Genomic DNA, 20,765 nt, shown 5'->3' on the forward strand with positions numbered 1-20,765 from the left:
ATTTGACATGATTTGGAAAGGCACACACCTGTCTATATAAGGTCCCACAGTTGACAGTGCATGTCAGAGTAAAAACCAAGCCGAGGTCGAAGGAATTGTCCGAGACAGGATTGTGTAGAGACACAAATAAGGGGAAAGGTACAAAAACATTTCTGCAGCATTGAAGGTCCCCAAGAACACCCTGGCCTTCATTTTTCTTAAATGGAAAAAGTTTGGAACCACCAAGCAGCTTCCTAGAGCTGATCGCTGTGCAATCGGTGGAGAAGGGCCTCGGTCAGGTAGGTGAGCAAGAACCCAATGGTCACTCTGACAGAGCTCTAGAGTTCCTCTGTGGAGATGGGAGAACCTTCCAGAAAGACAACCATCTCTGCAGTACTCTGCCACTCAGGCCTTTATGGTAGAGGGCCAGACAGAAGGCACTCCTCAATAAAAGGCTTATGACAGCTGCTTGGAGATGCCGAAAGGCATCTAAAGACTCTCAGGCCATGATAAACAAGAATCTCTGGTCTGATGAAACCAAGATTGAAATATTTGGCCTGGAAGCCAAGCGTCACATCTGGGGTAAACCTTGCACCATCCCTACGGTGAAGCATGATGGTGGCAGCATCAGGCTGTGGGGATGTTGTCAGCGGCAGGGACTGAGAGACTAGTCAGGATTGAGGCAAAGATGAACGGAACAAAGTACAGTGAGATCCTCGATGAAAACCTACACCAGAGCGCTCAGGACCTCAAACTGGGGCAAAATATCACCTTCCATCACACAGCCAAGACAATGCCGGAATGGTTTTGGACAAGTCATTGAATGTCCTTGAGTGGCCCAGCCAGAGCCCGGACTTGAACCTGACCTAACATCTCTGGAGAGACCTGAAAATATCTGTGCAGCTCTTCATCCAACCTGACAGAGCTTGAGAGGGTCTGCAGAGAAGAATTGGAGAAACTCCAAATACAGGTGTGCCAAGCTTGTAGCGTCATATCCAATAAAACTCTACACTGTAATCACTGCCAAAAGGTGCTTCAACAAAGTACTGAGTAAAGAGTCTGTAGTGTAGTAGCAGTGTAGTCTGTCATGTAGTAACCAAAAAAAAGTGTTAAACAAATCAAAATATATGTTATACTTGAGAGTCTTCAAAGTAGAAAACCTTTGCTTTGAAGACAGCTTTGCCCACTCTTGGCATTCTGTTAACCAGCTTCATGAGGTAGTCACCTGGACTGTATTTCAATTAACAGGAGTGCTTTGTTAAAAGTTCATTTGTGAGCCAATTAGTTGTGTTGTGACTAGGTAGGGGTGGTACACAGACTATAGCCCTATTTGGTAAAAGACCAAGTCCATATTATGGCAAGAACAGCTGAAATAAGCAAAGAGAACTGACAGTCCATCATTACTTAAAGACATGAAGGTAAGTCAATGTGGAATATTTCAAGAACTTTGAAAGTTTCTTCAAGTGCAGTCGCAAAAACCATCAAGTTCTATGATGAAACTAAGCTCTGAGGACCGCTACAGAAAAGGAAGATCCAGAGATACCGCTGCAGAGGATAAGTTCATTAGAGTTAACTGCACCTCAGATTGCATTCCAAATAAATGCTTCACAGAGTTCAAGTAACAGACACATCTCAACATCAACTGTTCAGAGGAGACTGCGTGAAATCAGGCCTTCGTGGTTGAATTGTTGCAAAGACACCACTACTAAAGGACACCAAAAAGAAGAATAGACTTGCTTGGTCCAAGAAACACGACCAATGAACATAAGTCCTGTGGAAATCTGTCCTTTAGTCTGATGAGTCCAAATTTGAGATTTTTGGTTCCAGCGGCCGTGTCTTTGTGAGACGCAGAGTAGGTGAACGGATGATCCCCGCATGTGTGGTTCCCACCATGAAGCTAACTACTTCCGGCGCCGACAGAGATGGCCGCCTCGCTTCGCGTTCCTAGGAAACTATGCAGTTTTTTGTTTTTTTACGTGTTATTTCTTACATTAGTACCCCAGGTCATCTTAGGTTTCATTACATACAGTCGAGAAGAACTACTGAATATAAGATCAGCGTCAACTCACCATCAGTACGACCAAGAATATGTTTTCCGCGACGCGGATCCTGTGTTCTGCCTTACAAACAGGACAACGGAATGGATCGCATGCAGCGACCCAAGAAAACGACTCCGAAAAAGAGGGAAACGTAGCGGTCTTCTGGTCAGACTCCGGACAAGGGCACATCGCGCACCACTCCCCAGCATTCTTCTTGCCAATGTCCAGTCTCTTGACAACAAGGTTGATGAAATCCGAGCAAGGGTAGCATTCCAGAGGGACATCAGAGACTGCAATGTTCTCTGCTTCACGGAAACATGGCTTACTGGGAAGACGCTATCCGATGCGGTGCAGCCAACGGGTTTCTCCACGCATCGCGCCGACAGAAACAAACATCTTTCTGGTAAGAAGAGCGGCGGGGGCGTATGCCTCATGACTAACAAGACATGGTGTGATGAAGGAAACATACAGGAACTCAAATCCTTCTGTTCACCTGATTTAGAATTCCTCACAATCAAATGTAGACCGCATTATCTTCCAAGAGAATTCTCTTCGATTATAATCACAGCCGTATATATCCCCCAAGCAGACACATCGATGGCTCTGAACGAACTTTATTTAACTCTTTGCAAACTGAAACCATTTATCCGGAGGCTGCATTCATTGTAGCTGGGGATTTTAACAAAAGCTAATCTGAAAACAAGACTCCCTAAATTTTATCAGCATATCGATTGCGCAACCAGGGGTGGTAAAACCTTGGATCATTGTTACTCTAACTTCCGCGACGCATATAAGGCCCTGCCCCGCCCCCCCTTTCGGAAAAGCTGACCACGACTCCATTTTGTTGATCCCTGCCTACAGGCAGAAACTTAAACAAGAGGCTCCCACGCTGAGGTCTGTCCAACGCTGGTCAGACCAAGCTGACTCCACACTCCAAGACTGCTTCCATCACGTGGACTGGGACATGTTTCGACATTGGTCAGATGAAAATATTGACGAATACGCTGATTCGGTGTGCGAGTTCATTAGAACGTGCGTCGAAGATGTCGTTCCCATAGCAACGATAAAAACATTCCCAAACCAGAAACCGTGGATTGATGGCAGCATTCGCGTGAAACTGAAAGCGCGAACCACTGCTTTTAATCAGGGCAAGGTGTCTGGTAACATGTCCGAATATAAACAATGCAGCTATTCCTCCGCAAGGCTATTAAACAAGCTAAGCGTCAGTACAGGGACAAAGTGGAATCTCAATTCAATGGCTCAGACACAAGAGGCATGTGGCAGGGTCTACAGTCAATCACGGACTACAAGAAGAAACCCAGCCCAGTCACGGACCAGGATGTCTTGCTCCCAGGCAGACTAAATAACTTTTTGCCCGCTTTGAGGACAATACAGAGCCACTGACACGGCCTGCAACGAAAACATGCGGTCTCTCCTTCACTGCAGCCGAGGTGAGTAAGACATTTAAACGTGTTAACCCTCGCAAGGCTGCAGGCCCAGACGGCATCCCCAGCCGCGCCCTCAGAGCATGCGCAGACCAGCTGGCCGGTGTGTTTACGGACATATTCAATCAATCCCTATATACCAGTCTGCTGTTCCCACATGCTTCAAGAGGGCCACCATTGTTCCTGTTCCCAAGAAAGCTAAGGTAACTGAGCTAAACGACTACCGCCCCGTAGCACTCACTTCCGTCATCATGAAGTGCTTTGAGAGACTAGTCAAGGACCATATCACCTCCACCCTACCCGACACCCTAGACCCACTCCAATTTGCTTACCGCCCAAATAGGTCCACAGACGATGCAATCTCAACCACACTGCACACTGCCCTAACCCACCTGGACAAGAGGAATACCTATGTGAGAATGCTGTTCATCGACTACAGCTCGGCATTCAACACCATAGTACCCTCCAAGCTCGTCATCAAGCTCGAGACCCTGGGTCTCGACCCCGCCCTGTGCAACTGGGTACTGGACTTCCTGACGGGCCGCCCCCAGGTGGTGAGGGTAGGCATCAACATCTCCTCCCCGCTGATCCTCAACACGGGGGCCCCACAAGGGTGCGTTCTGAGCCCTCTCCTGTACTCCCTGTTCACCCACGACTGCGTGGCCACGCACGCCTCCAACTCAATCATCAAGTTTGCGGACGACACAACAGTGGTAGGCTTGATTACCAACAACGACAGAGACGGCCTACAGGGAGGAGGTGAGGGCCCTCGGAGTGTGGTGTCAGGAAAATAACCTCACACTCAACGTCAACAAAACTAAGGAGATGATTGTGGACTTCAGGAAACAGCAGAGGGAACACCCCTATCCACATCGATGGAACAGTAGTGGAGAGGGTAGCAAGTTTTAAGTTCCTCGACATACACATCACAGACAAACTGAATTGGTCCACTCACACTGACAGCGTCGTGAAGAAGGCGCAGCAGCGCCTCTTCAACCTCAGGAGGCTGAAGAAATTCGGCTTGTCACCAAAAGCACTCACGAACTTCTACAGATGCACAATCGAGAGCATCCTGGCGGGCTGTATCACCGCCTGGTACGGCAACTGCTCCGCCCTCAACCGTAAGGCTCTCCAGAGGGTAGTGAGGTCTGCACAACGCATCACCGGGGCAAACTACCTGCCCTCCAGGACACCTACACCACCCGATGTTACAGGAAGGCCATAAAGATCATCAAGGACATCAACCACCCGAACCACTGCCTGTTCACCCCGCTATCATCCAGAAGGCGAGGTCAGTACAGGTGCATCAAAGCTGGGACTGAGAGACTGAAAAACAGCTTCTATCTCAAGGCTATCAGACTGTTAAACAGCCACCATTGAGTGGCTGCTGCCAACACACTGTCATTGACACTGACCCAACTCCAGCCACTTTAATAATGGGAATTGATGGGAAATGATGTAAATATATCACTAGCCACTTTAAACAATGCTACCTTATATAATGTTACTTACCCTACATTATTCATCTCATATGCATACGTATATACTGTACTCTACATCATCGACTGCATCCTTATGTAATACATGTATCACTAGCCACTTTAACTATGCCACTTTGTTTACTTTGTCTACATACTCATCTCATATGTATATACTGTACTCGATACCATCTACTGTATGCTGCTCTGTACCATCACTCACTCATATATCCTTATGTACATATTCTTTATCCCCTTACACTGTGTATAAGACAGTAGTTTTAGAATTGTTAGTTAGATTACTTGTTGGTTATCACTGCATTGTCGGAACTAGAAGCACAAGCATTTCGCTACACTCGCATTAACATCTGCTAACCATGTGTATGTGACAAATAACATTTGATTTGATTTGATTTGATTTTGAGGTGTGATGTTGTGGGGGTGCTTTGCTGGTGACAATATGTATTATTTAGAATTCAAGGCACACTTAACCAGCATGGATACAACAGCATTCTGCAGTGATACACCATCCCACCTGGTTTGCACTTTGTGAGACTATCATTTGTTTTTCAAAAGGACAATGACCCAACACACCTCCAGGCTGTGTAAGGGCAATTTGACCGAGAAGGAGAGTGATGGAGAGCTAAATCAGATGACCTGGCCTCTGCAACCACCTGACCTTAACCCAATTGAGATGGTTTGGTATGAGTTGGACCGCAGAGTGAAGGAAAAGCATTCCAAGTGAAGCTGGTTGAGAGAATGCCAAGTGTGCAAAGCTGTCATCAAGGCAAAGGGTTGCTACTGTGAAGAATCTCAAATATAAAATATATTTTGATTTAACACGTTTTTGGTTACTACATGATTCCATGTGTTTTATTTCACAGTTTTGATGTCTTCACTATTATTCTAGAATGTAGAAAAAGGTAAAAACAAAGAAAACCCTTGAATGAGTTGATGTGTCCAATTTTCAAATCAAATGTTGTTTGTTACATGCGTGGAATACAACAGGTGTAAACCTGACAGTGAAATGCTTACTTACAAGACCTTAATTAACCAACAATGCAGTTTTAAGAAAAATGTTTTGAGGATCTGAGGACCCATGCCGAATATACGACTGTCTTGGTGTGTTTGGACCATGGTAGATTGTTGGTGATGTGGACACCAAGGAACTTGAAACTCTCAACCTGCTCCACTACAGCCCCATCGATGAGAACGAGAGCGTGCTTGGTCATCCTTTTCCTGTAGTCCACAATCAGCTCCTTTGTCTTGATCACATTGAGGGAGAGGTTGTTGTCCTGGCACCATACAGTCAGGTCTCTGACCTCCTCCCTATAGGCTGTCTTATCGTTGTCTGTGATCAGGCTGAGGATCCAGTTGCAGTCCCAGGGTCCTTAGCTTAGTGATGAGCTTTGAGGGCACTGTACTGTTGAACGCTGAGCTGTAGTCAATGAATAGCATTCCCACATAGGTGTTCCTTTTGTCCAGGTGGGAACGGGCAGTGTGCAGTGCAATAGAGATTGCATAATCTGCGGATCTGTTGAGGTGGTATGCAAATTGGAGTGGGTCTAGGGTTTTTGGGATAATGGGATTGATGTGAGTCATGACCAGCCTTTCAAAGCACTCAATGGCTACAGGCACCTGGGTATTTGTAGTTGTCTACATATTCTAAGTCAGAACCATCCATAGTAGTGATGCTAGACGGGCAGGCAGGTACGGGCAGCAATCGGTTGAAGAGCATGCATTTAGTTTTACTTGCATTTAACAGCAGTTGGAGGCCACAGAAGGAGAGTTTAGGCAGGTTACCTTAGTGTTCATGGGTAGGGGACTATGATGGTCTGCTCAAAACATGTTGGTATTACAGACTCAGTCAGGGAGAGGTTGAAAATGTCAGTGAAGACACTTGCCAGTTGGTCTGCGCATGTTCGGCGTACACGTCCTGTTAATCCATCTGGCCCTGCGGCCTTGTGAATATTGACCTGTTTAAAGGTCTTACTTACATCGGCTATTGAGAGCTTGATCACACAGTTTTCCGGAATAGCTGACGCACTCGTGCATGCTTCAGTGTTGCTTGCCTCGAAGCGAGTATAGAAATAATTTAGCTCATATGGTATGCTCGTGTCACTGGGCAGTTCGTGGCTGTGCTTCCCTTCGTAGTCTGTAATAGTTTGCAAGCCCTGCCACATCCGACGAGTTTCGGAGGAGGTGTAGTACGATTCAATCTTAGTCCTGTATTGACGCTATGCCTGTTTGATGGTTTGTCGGAGGGTCTAGCGGGATTTCTTATAAGCATCCGGGTTAGAGTCCCGCTCAGTGCAGATGTTGCCTGTAATTCATGGCTTTTGGTTGGGGTATGTACTGTGCGTACAGTCACTGTGGGGACGACGTCATCAATGACGATGATGCCAATGACTGATGTGGTGTGCTCTTCAATGCCATGGGAGGAATCCCGGAACATATTCCAGTCTGTGCTATTAAACAGTCCTGTAGTTTAGCATCTGACCACTTCTTTATTGGTGCCTCCTGCTTAAGTTTTTGCTTGTAAGCAGGAATCAGGAGGATACAAATATGGTCAGATTTGCCAAATGGAGGGCGAGGGAGAGCTTTGTAAGTGTCTCTGTGTGTGGAGTAAAGGTGGTCTAGAGTTTATTATCCTCTGGTTCTACATGCTGGTAGAAATGAGGTAAAACAGATTTAAGTTTCCTGCATTAAAGTCCCATGCCACTAGGATGAGCGTTTTCTTGTTTTCTTATTGCCGTATACAGCTGAGTGCAGTCTTAGTGCCAGCATTGGTTTGTGGTGGTAAATAGACAGCTACAAAGAATATAGATTAAAACTATTGGTAAATAGTGTGGTCTACAGCTTATAATGAGATACTCTACCTCAGGTGATCAAAACCTCGAGACTTCCTTACTATTAGATTTTGTGCACCAGCGGTTGTTTACAAATATACACAGACCGCCACCCCTTGTCTTACCGGAAGAAGCTGTTCTATCTTCCCGATAGTGTAAAACCCGCCAGCTGTTATTTGTGTCGTCGTTCAGCCACAACTCAGTGAAACATAAGATACAACAGTTAATGTCCCGTTGGTAGGATATTCGTGATCGTATTTAGTCTATTATGTTATCCCAAACAAACCTGAATCAGTTGCACCAGCTCGGTCAGGAGGAATCGGCCAAAATGCACCCAACTTATTGTGGAAAGCTTGTGGAAGGCTACCCAAAACATTTGACCCAAGTTAAACAATTTAAAGGCAATTGCAACCAAATACTAATTGAGTGTATGTAAACTTCTGACCCACTGGGAATGTGATGAAAGAAATAAAAGCTGAAATAATCACTCTCTACTATTATTCTGACATTACACATTCTTAAAATGAAGTGGTGATCCTAACTGACCTAAGACGGGGAAATTTTACTAGGATTAAATATCAGGAATTGTGAAAAACTGAGTTTAAATGTATTTGGCAAAGGTGTATGTAAACTTCCGACTTCAACTGTATCTCCCTCACTAACATTAAGTGTGAGCTTCTTACCTCATCCCACTACAGTGGTAGGCTTGATTACCCAACAACGACGAGACGGCCTACAGGGAGGAGGTGAGGGCCCTCGGAGTGTGGTGTCAGGAAAATAACCTCACACTCAACGTCAACAAAACAAAGGTGATGATTGTGGACTTCAGGAAACAGCAGAGGGAGCACCCCCCTATCCACATCGACGGGACAGTAGTGGAGAGGGTAAGTTTTAAGTTCCTCGGCGTACACATCACGGACAAACTGAATTGCTCCACCCACACAGGCAGCGTTGTGAAGAAGGCGCAGCAGCGCCCTCAGGAGGCTGAAGAAATTCTGCTTGTCACCAAAAGCACTCACAAACTTCTACAGATGTACGATCGAGAGCATCCTATCGGGCTGTATCACGGCCTGGTATGGTAACTGCTCGGCCCACAACCGTAAGGCTCTCCAGAGGGTAGTGAGGTCTGCACAACGCATCACCGGGGGAAAACTAACCTGCCCTCCAGGACACCTACACCACCCGATGTCACAGGAAGGCCATAAAGATCATCAAGGACAACAACCACCCGAGGCACTGCCTGTTCACCCCGCTATCATCCAGAAGGCGAGGTCAGTACAGGTGCATCAAAGCAGGGACCGAGAGACTGAAAAACAGCTTCTATCTCAAGGCCATCAGACTGTTAAACAGCCACCACTAACACTGAGTGGCTACTGCCAACATACTGACTCAACTCAAGCCACTTTAATAATGGAAATTGATGTAAAAATGTATCACTAGCCACTTTAAACAATGCCACTTAATATAATGTTTACATACCCTACATTACTCATCTCATATGTACATATATATACTGTACTCTATACCATCTACTGCATCTTGCCTATGCCGTTCTGTACCATCACTCATTCATATCTTTATGTACATATTCTTTATCCCTTTACACTTGTGTGTATAAGGTAGTAGTTGTGGAATTGTTAGGTTAGATTACTCGTTGGTTATTACTGCATTGTCGGAACGAGAAGCACAAGCATTTCGCGACCCTCGCATTAACATCTGCTAACCATGTGTATGTGACAAATCAAATTTGATTTGATTTTCTGCTATTTTGCACACCAATTTTTATACTTGCACATATCACTCCAGTGTAAATTGCTAAAAATTAATTATTTCACCACTATTGGCCTATTTATTGCCTTACCTCCTTACTTCATTTGCACACACTGTATACAGATTTTTTTTTCCTATTGCGTTTGTTGATTGTACGTTTGTTTGTCCCATGTGTAACTCCGTCGTTGTTTTTGTCGCATCGCTTTGCTTCGTCTTGGCCAGGTTGCAGTTGTAAATGAGAACTTGTTCAACTGGCCTACCTGGTTAAATAAAGGTGAAATATAAATGTAAAAAACAATTTCAAATTTTGCTACATAAGAACGAATTGAGGCAATCGATCACAAATATGAGTGAGTTGGGCACCTACTGACCAAACAAATATGTCATAAAATATACTTTTTTCTCAGTGACATGTATTGCTAAATAAAGGTTTAAGGAAAAAGGCTGGCACCACATTACAAGACAAAACAGCTCACTCAATCGAGCATGATGGTCTTAAGTATAAAAGAAAAGCTTGCTTTCATATATTTAAGCAAAAACTTGAAAAGGTTGTGGAATGGGATTAGTGTGGCGTGCGAAGAATCCAACGCTAACTTGTATGCAATACAAAACACATTGTGGGAGCAACTCCTCTAAGATATGAATTAGGCTGTTTGAGAAGGTTTGAATCCTAAGCAACCTGCATACACATTGTTTGATCTACAATAGACCAACATAGCTACTAGGTCAAGGCTGTGTGCTGGGATAACCTTTGTAGAGCATGGGTTGAGTAGGCATTGTGGTGCTCCTGAATTTCATTTTTTTATTTATATAGTACAACAAAGCCATATACAGTACACAGTATTCAGCCAAGCCATTGAAGCAGTACAACCAAGCCATATACAGTACACAGTATTCAGCCAAGCCATTGAAGCAGTACAACCAAGCCATATACAGTACACAGTATTCAGCCAAGCCATTGAAGCAGTACAACCAAGCCATATACAGTACACAGTATTCAGCCAAGCCATTGAAGCAGTACAACCAAGCCATATACAGTACACAGTATTCAGCCAAGCCATTGAAGCAGTACAACCAAGCCATATACAGTACACAGTATTCAGCCAAGCCATTGAAGCAGTACAACCAAGCCATTGAATCCAGACAAATATGGAGGGAATGTGTACAAATAAATTGGTATAAACAATTTCATGACAATAATTGTTTCATTATTTACTACATTATTTTGATGGTAGATCAAGAGTGTTAGTAAAATGTGCACACTGGAAAATGTGAATCCCAAAACACTTCCAGCCAAGATAGCCATGTTCATCTACTATTCTTTTATATTGTTCACTTGATTTGTTTGGTTCATAACCGAATTGCACTGTTGGAGAGCTGTTACAATTTCAAAGGGATTTGATGCAACAGATTGAGCAATCTCACCTTGTAAATTGTCAATCTTTCCAGAAATTGGTCCTGGCACACCCTAACATTCAAGAGTTTTTGAATCAGCCTAAACATGACCAAGTACCTTTGTGGCTGAAACAACATTATCCTTCTCAATTAATGTATTATTAATCAATAATCCCACCCCCTTAATGTCCATATAGTTTGTTGAAATTATGCAACTAGAGATACATTTTTGCAGGTAGTGGGACTGCCTTCAAATGTGGATGGTTCTTAAATGTTATTTTGAAGGTAAATACAATGACAATTACACAAACGGATGTAAATACAGCATCAAACAGCCAATACTGTCTCGTCGCATCTCAGTTTAAGAGCGTTACAGTTCTATTCCGTGAGTTTACTGTCCATACAGACTATTCATTTCGGGAATTTGTGGGCTACATGTTTTGCGTCTACGTTGTAACAATTGATGTAAGAGAAAGGGATCCTATCGAAAACACAATGGAGTGTTGTTCTGCTGTGTTGACCTGATGTTTCATCAATTGAAAAGATAAGACACTGAAAAGAAAACCTAGGGAAATTGACATACTTTGGGTAATGCAATACCTCCCTCTGCTGTATTTAGTCAGAAATAACAGCAAGAGTGCTGCGGCATGCAAGAAAACATGTCTTGGGAGTTGGGAATATTCCACCATTATTACTTTTGAGACAACACAAAGAAGAATATGTAATGAAACTATTGGGATTAATAGAAGGCTTCTCAGATATTGATATAATTGTAGCCTCCAACAGTTTCAAATGGGAGACTGCACAGTACTTTAATAAGATTAAGCTCCATGTGACAGAAGGCCTTTATATACTGTATTCATTTATAGGTTTGAGAAACTACGACAAGTCACTGTTTTGAAACCTATCCCTTCCAGACATAATTGCAGTCAATTATTTAATTCAATAGTATTCCACATGCATTACTGTACACATTGCCTCGTCCAATAGTGTGTGTTGTGGCCAAACTATTTTTCATGGTTAAGCAATAAAAGAGTTTGCCACAAAACAGCCTATGGGATGAGCTTACCATACATTATTCAATGTGTCCATATACAATAGGATTCACCTTGTTTGCTGCTTGTAAACCACAAATAATTTTTCAAAAGTCAAAATGAAAGCATGTCCAACTTCTGAATGGGAAGCTACTTTTTATTTTGGGATATTTTTGCCCCAGATTGTTTTGCGTTTTAAAGCAGACATTCAGATACAAATACACAATCACACCCACTTAGATTCATCATAGACTTTACTTTTATCCTGCACCATTCTGTAGGATTCTGTAAGTCCCAAACGGTTTAAAACTGGGTATGAGCATGACCAAATCTGACTAGTAACCTAGTACATAGGGGGTGAAGGAACATCATGCATTTATTTGCTTGCATTAAATCAGCACTAGACATCCTATTTCATTGCCCCCCGGCTCAGACAGTCCTGTGTTGTCACAATAAAATACATCCAATTAGACACAATCAATGGCATTCATTGCGTGCACGCGAAAACAAGCAATTATTTCTCAAGGCAACAATTGTGAGTTCCAGGAAATGGTGAGTGGCCTGCTAGGTTTGTATAGCCTATGACTATGAGAATAGCGTGGTGATTTTGCCTCCCTGCTAAAGTTATCCCAATGAAAAATAGTCACTGGTTTAGAAATTGCAATAGACTATTAACAAATAGTTCCCAACCTCTGCCAATAACAGCTAGATTTCCCCTCCCCACTCAACAGTCCTAACAAACTTCTTGCCTGAGAAATTTCTCTTCGCTAAGAAGCTATTGGTTTTATTTTTGCCATTTGAATTGAAGAATCACAGTAAGGTACTTAATTGTTATCCATAAATGATTTGATACGGAGAAAACAGCTGCAATGGACCTTTAAGTATTTGTTTGGCAAATACATTTTCTTTGTACACCTGTATATTCAGCATAGTGCTTTTCAGTGAAATGTCTTTAAGGAAAGGTTGCCTTGTCCCTTTCCCTAGCATTGAAACAGGAAAAAGTCATTCAAGGGACAAGGGACAAAGGTAAACAAATTTTCATGGGGATGAATGAAAAGGACCAATGTGTTGACCAGCCCTTCTTTGGACACGGTTAACAAACCTCCAGATGAGCTTCAATGCCATACAACACTCCTTCCGTGGCCTCCAACTGCTCTTAAATGCAAGTCAAACTAAATGCATGCTCTTCAACCGATTGCTGCCCGCACCCACCCGCCCGTCTAGCATCACTAATCTGGACGGTTCTGACTTAGAATATGTGGACAACTACAAATACCTAGGTGTTTGGTTAGAATGTAAACTAAGCATCTCCAATCCTAAATTAAATCTAGAATCGGCTTCCTGTTTCACAACAAAGCATCCTTCACTAATGCTGCCAAACATACCCTTGTTAAACTGACTATCCTACCGTCCTTGACTTCGGCAATGTCACTCACAAAATAGCCTCCAACACCCTACTCAGAAAAATGGATGCAGTCTATCACAGTGCCATCCGTTCTGTTACCAAAGCCCCATATACTACCCACCACTGCGACCTGCATGCTCTCGTTGGCTGGCCCTCGCTTCATATTCGTTGCCAAACCCACTGGCTCCAGGTCATCTAAACTCAACAAAAAAAAGAAACAGACCTTTTTCAGGACCCTGTCTTTCAAAGATATTTCGTAAAAATCCAAATAACTTCACAGATCTACATTGTAAAGGGTTTAAACACGGTTTCCCATGCTTGTTCAATGAACCATAAACAATTAATGAACATCCACTTGTGTAACAGTCGTTAAGACAGTAACCGCTTACAGACGGTAGGCAATTAAGCTCACAGTTATGAAAACTGAGGACACTAAAAAGAGGCCTTTCCTCTGACTCTGAAAAACACCTAAAGAAAGATGCCCAGGGTCCCTGCTCATCTACGTGAAGGGGCCTTGGGCATGCTGAAGGGAGGCATGAGGACTGCAGATGTGGCCAGAGCAATAAATTGTAATGTCCGTACTGTGAGACGCATAAGACAGCGCTACATGGAGACAGGACAGACAGCTGATCATCCTCGCAGTGGCAGACCACGTGTAACACCTGCACAGGATCGGTACATCCGACCATCACACCTGCAGGACAGGTACAGGATGGCAACAACAACTGCCTGAGTTACACCAGGATGGCACAATTCTTTCATCATTGCTCAGACTTGTCTGCAATAGGCTGAGCGAGGCTGCTGTAGGCCAGTTGTAAGGCAGGTCCTCACCAGATATCACCGGCAACCACGTTGCCTAAGGGCACAAACCCACCGTCGCTGGACCAGAAAGGACTGGCAAAAAGTGCTCTTCACTGACGAGTCGCGTTTTTCTCTCACCAGTGGTGATGGTCGGATTCGCGTTTAACGGTGAAGGAATGAGCGTTACACCGAGGCCTGTACTCTGGAGTGGGATCGATTTGGAGGTGGAGGGTCTGTCATGGTCTGGGATGGTGTGTCAGCATCATCGGACTGAGCTTGTTGTCACTGCAGGCAATCCCAACGCTGTGCGTTGCAGGGAAAACATCATTTTATTTATTTTGTTATTTTACCTTTATTTAACTAGGCAAGTCAGTTAAGAACAAATTCTTATTTTCAATGACGGCCTAGGAACAGTGGGTTAACTGCCTTGTTCAGGGGCAGAACGACTGACTGAGCGTTCCCTCTGGCTTTGGGAATTATAAATATTTGCACATATGGCAGAATTGTTTGTCACTTATGATTTGTTGGTAGGATGGACTTCTTGAGAAGAGTCTTCTAGAAGGCTCTGCTCAAAGCTATTTCTTATCAACCTGACAGATTCAAACATGGATCTCGTGCTGAATGCCGTTGACCACTTTCTTCACCCCCTACATGTACCCATCACCATGAGACAAAACCGCGACTCTTGCAGGAACTGCTGACACACTCCAGCCACATGAGGTCTAGCATTGTCTTGCATTAGGAGGATCCCAGGGCCAACCGCACCAGCATATGGTCTCACAAGGGGTCTGAGGATCTCATCTCGGTACCTAATGGCAGTCAGGCTACCTCTGGCGAGCACATGGAGGGCTGTGCGGCCCCCCCATTGAAATGCCACCCCACACCATGACTGACCCACCGCCAAACCGGTCATGCTGGAGGATGTTGCAGGCAACAGAACGTTCTCCACGGCTTCTCCAGACTCTGTCACGTCTGTCACATGTGCTCAGTGTGAACCTGCTTTCATCTGTGAAGAGCACAGGGCGCCAGTGGCGAATTTGCCAATCTTGGTGTTCTCTGGCAAATGCCAAACGTCCTGCACGGTGTTGGGCTGTAAGCACAACCCCCACCTGTGGATGTTGGGCCCTCATACCACCCTCATGGAGTCTGTTTCTGACCGTTTAGGCAGACACATGCACATTTGTGGCCATTTTGCAGGGCTCTGGCAGTGCTCCTCCTGCTCCTCCTTTCACAAAGGCGGAGGTAGCGGTCCTGCTGCTGGTTTGTTGCCCTCCTACGGCCTTCTCCACATCTCCTGATGTACTGGCCTGTCTCCTGGTAGCGCCTCCATGCTCTGCACACTACGCTGACAGACACAGCAAACCTTCTTGCCACAGTTCGCATTGATGTGCCATCCTGGATGAGCTGCACTACCTGAGCCACTTGTGTGGGTTGTAGACTCCGTCTCATGCTACCACTAGAGTGAAAGCACCGCCAGCATTCAAAAGTGACCTAAACATCAGCCAGGAAGCATAGGAACTGAGAAGTGGTCTGTGGTCACCACCTGCAGAACCACTCCTTTATTGGGGGTGTCTTGCTAATTGCCTATAATTTCCACCTGTTGTCTATTCCATTTGCACAACAGCATGTGCAATTTATTGTCAATCAGTGTTGTTCCTAAGTGGACAGTTTGATTTCACAGAAGTGTGATTGACTTGGAGTTACATTGTGTTGTTTAAGTGTTCCCTTAATTTTTTTGAGCAGTGTATATTGATTGCAATTATTCCTGAATGAGTGAGCGTTCATGTGCAAAGGATTAGCATTTCAATTCATATAATTATCGTGTGTAGTGATCCCTTTTGTCTTTCCCGCTTCAGTCCACCAAGCCATCGTATCGGCTTAGCCCACTAGGGAATCTTCCCTATCATTTGTTAGTAACCAATATCTACTGTTTGTGCATTTCTATGATCATTTAGTTAGTAAATAAATGATTATGCCAATTGGTGTATGGATGATTTATAGTAAAGGCTGGGTTCGTGCAGATAACCAACAATTTACAACGTTCAGATGCAGCTGACGTGAGGTAAAGAATAATTCATTAATAGAAGACTAATTGATCAGATATTAAAATATCTAAAGAGTTATATTCACAAAAGTATAACTTTGTAATCTGAAGATTTTCCGTGGTGCCCCGACTTCATGTAAATGTAATTAACTAGGATTAGTTTAATCACGTAATAATGACAGAAGTGATTTGATAAAATAAGTCTTCACTTTTAATGATGCCAAAGACACGAGTGTCTTAACAAGCATTCCACAGGTGCATGTTGATTAATTGTTTATGGTTCATTGAACAAGTATGGGAAACAGTATTTAAACCCTTTACAATGAAGATCTGAAGTTATTTGGATTTTTACTCATCTTTGAAAGACAGGGTCCTGAAAAAGAGACATTTCTTTTTTTGCTGAGTTTATAGACACAAACAATATCATTATTCATCTAGGACCTTCCGTAATCATAGTAGCACCCACAACAATGTAGAAGACATGCTAACCTCCCCTGTTATTGTAATGGTGAGAGGTTAGCATGCTTTAGGGGGAGGTATGATATATGCGTCTAACTTCCTCACTCATGACTAGCCGTAATCATGGTAGCATCCACATTAATGTTAAAGTGTTTAAAAACGTTCTTATTTACAATACATTTTTAAAAAGTGAACAATTAAACATTCATTTCTATTTGGCACAAAATCTGAATCAGCCAAAACAAACAGCAAATTAATGCAAGTTTGTAGAGTCACCAGCTTGATTTAGTCATTGTGTGCTAGGAATATGGGACCAAATACTAAACTTGACTACTTTAATACAAGTGAATTTGTCCCAATACTTTACATTTAAAATGTTCAACATGTGCTGTAATTTCTAAAATGAAAAATACCCTCAAATTAAAGCTAACAGTCTGCACTAACCTCTAGTCATATAATTTCAAATCCAAAGTGCTGGAGTACAGAACCAAAAAAGGTCTCTGCCCCAATACTTTCAGCTCACCATACTTAATGACTCATAACTACATAATTCCACTTTGTCACTAGCCTACACATAATGCCAATCTCAATTTAAAAAATGCAGTCTAACACAAAATGTGGTAAAAGTCAAGGGGTGTAAATACTTTGAAGGCACTGTACATACAGTACTTTTACAAGTGTAACAATTAAGGCTCATGTACACCTTCAGCACATGTTTGGCCACAAACAAAACATTAATGTTACGGGCATTGCTTTTTAGGGTCAGATGGGCCTAAAAAAATGCATTGTTGGCCATCTTATTTATTTAACTAGGCAAGTTAGTTAAGAACAAATTCTTATCTAAAATGTATCTAAAATTGAAAGGAGTTACGGCAAAAAGACATCACCTCATAATACGTGACGATGTTTCAGATAAGGGGCATTCCTGTAATATCAACACACATTGTTGCTATTAGGCCAATAATTGCCATCAATCCTCATTCTACATCATTAATGAGAGCCCATATCCCACGACGCACCTAAACATGCAGCTTTATTTCAGATTTTTAAACATTAGAGCGATACATGACATTTCTGTAATCATACTGTAGAGTTCCATACCTGACTCAAGTGTCCAGTGTCACTATCCCAAGCCATTTGGTAAGGAGTAAAATGTCATCAAAACTGTAGACATACTATACTATATACTCGGGTAAGCAATCTGCAACTACTGTACCGGTTTAAAGAAACTACATAAATGGCACATATCTAATGGAAAGAAACTTCCTCATCACGAAAGGGCTTCATCTTTCATTTGATTGGACAATGCCTGATCCGATCATGGCGCTACACATTTCTAGAGGCAAATTTGAAGAGATGACTATATACACTCATGAAACAATTTTCAAAATCATCGTCGTTGCCAAAATATCAAAAACAGACATTTCACATAACATATTACATGCGTAAAATAGTCCACACATCTAAAGACCAAATATTACATGCAAGAGAAACAAAATATGCTCAATCTGGGTGCATTTACAGTAAAATGTGCATTGTTGCACTGAAGTTCATATTTTGATAAGTATTCAGATTTAGTAGTGCAAGAAATATGGAATAAACTACATTCAAGATTTTATTCTGCTGTCAGTTGGACAATTCATAAATCAAACAGCCAAGTTCAATACGACAATTACAGTTAAACATTTACATTATGCAGACTTACAGTAGTGAGTGCATACATTTTTGTACTTTTTCCTTACTGGTCCCCCATGGGAATCAAACACAACCCTGGAGTTGCAAGCACCATGCTCTACCAACTGAGCCACAAAACTGTGAATATTCTAACATTTAGGGTGCACCCACTAACACCAAACAAGCAGTTTGTAAAAAAATATGTATATTTTTTTAAATGCTCAAAAACCTTAATGCGTCAATCACGTACAAGGGAGGAGTGAAAACCCTCCGTGGAAGAACGAGTTGGACACTGAATTAGAAGATATTTGCCAACAAACACAATTTGCAATTCTCACCTGACTACAGGGCAGACTGAACAGGCTGGATGATGGAACGATCAAAGGGTTGCGCCAGTGACCTTGCTTCAGGATGTCACACAGACGGTCTTGCTTCAGAATGTCGCAGAGCTGGCCATGGGGGATGGGCCTATGGATTAGGGTGGAATACAGCCAATGTAGATTATTGGAGCCTTGTATGACAGATCACTGGATTTAAAAAAATATGGGTACGCTACCCTTTTTTGGATAACAATGCATTCACCATAAGTTGGCGTTCCATGCCTGCTGCAGCCTGGACATGTTCTGGAGACATGCTCCGTGTGGCTCCCAAGGGACAGTCTCTACATCCTGATGGATTATTGCAGAGGTTCCTCTGACATCCCTCGATGGCAGTATATCTTTCTTTATATACAGTAGTTGCCACGTTCATCAGAGGAATATGAAGAGGTTAAACCAAGGTCTCATACATTTTAAAGGCTTAATCAATTGTAAGGTCTCCTCTTCTAGGAGACCTCTGTGTATTAACAGCTGTTGAGCGTTGTGCCCTTCAGACACTATCAGAAGGCAGAAACTGCCTACGTTCATACATACTCCTCCTGTCTGGGCCCCACCTGGCTATCTGAGGTTCTGAGAATACAAGGCTACCACAGGCCTGATGAAAACAGCCACCTGTCAGAAGATGCTTGGACTCATTCACCTTGTTATGACCCTATGCTTGTGATGGTCAAACTCACTTCTGAGCTTTTAATTGCTGACAAGATGATTGCTGCTGTCAGGGGGAAGTTATATTTATTAAAATGTTGTTGCCATGGAAACTCACACCAGGAAAGGCTATGAGTTACAGGATGTCTTAGACATTTTGCAGAACCTGGGGAGAGCTATCATACACTGTACTCTGTATCAACTTCTGCCTACAATTGTATTACTAAAGGAGAATTTTAATACTTAAACAAAGAGTCTGTTTCCTTTCCATTACTGATGTATGTTTGATTATTATTATGTAGACATGATCCTCTGTTGAAGAAATTGACCAACAAATGTCAGAGGTAGCCTCTCTGCAGTAATCCACCGGTATACAGAGACTGAAGTTGGATGTGAAAACCAGAAGACAAAGTAGTACCTTTAGGGCTTCAAACAGTCTTATTATTCACAATCCTACAACGGAAGGAGAAAATGCAAAAATGTTACACCTGACAAAGCCAAACTGTTTTTAATTGCTAATGAGCAGCGTTACAATTCCCACCAAGTGGGTTAACCCTATTGGTGCGATGTGTTAGCGCACTTGCCTTTTACACATGCAACCTGTGTTTGCAGCCATGTCCCTTCTGACGCTATAATGTAGAAGCTACACCCTAAAGTATCTATTAGCCATTGAGATTTTGGCCATATTAGGAAAGTATATTCTACCAAAATGACATGAGAAATGTTTTCATAATGGCTTCACTACTAAAATGAGAATTTGTTAATGCTTACAATTCTGAAATATAACTACTTTGAGATATGAAGCTCATTTAAATGATCAACTAACAACCCCCAATGTAATGAAAGACCTGAAGGATGTTAAACCATGCTCACAGAGAAGGTCTTCACTCCTGCTGGTGTCACGATCGTCGTAATGATTAGACCAAGGCGCAGCGTGCGTAGAGTTCTGCATATTTTTATAAATCTAAACTCATCAAAACAAAAACAAACACTCAAACCGTGCCACTACTGCTGTACACAAAGGCAACTAACTGTAGGCAAGATCCCACAAACACAACGGGGAAAATGGCTACCTAAATATGATCCCCAATCAGAGTCAACGATACACAGCTGCCTCTGATTGGGAACCATATCATGCCAACATAGATATACAAATTACCTAGATGACCCACGCTAGTCACACCCCGACCAAACCAGCATAGAGAATAACAGGCTCTCTATGGTCAGGGCGTGACAGCTGGTGTCTATGTCTTCAGGTAAACTTAGGGCCAAGGGAACACAAAAGTTAAGCCTAATTTTAACACAGGACATTCGTCAATAACAAAAATGTCAGTTATACTCACAGCAAGGTCTCTACTGGGATCCTATGAA

This window comes from Oncorhynchus nerka, linkage group LG10 (assembly GCF_034236695.1).
Source record: "Oncorhynchus nerka isolate Pitt River linkage group LG10, Oner_Uvic_2.0, whole genome shotgun sequence".
Lineage (NCBI taxonomy): Eukaryota > Metazoa > Chordata > Actinopteri > Salmoniformes > Salmonidae > Oncorhynchus > Oncorhynchus nerka.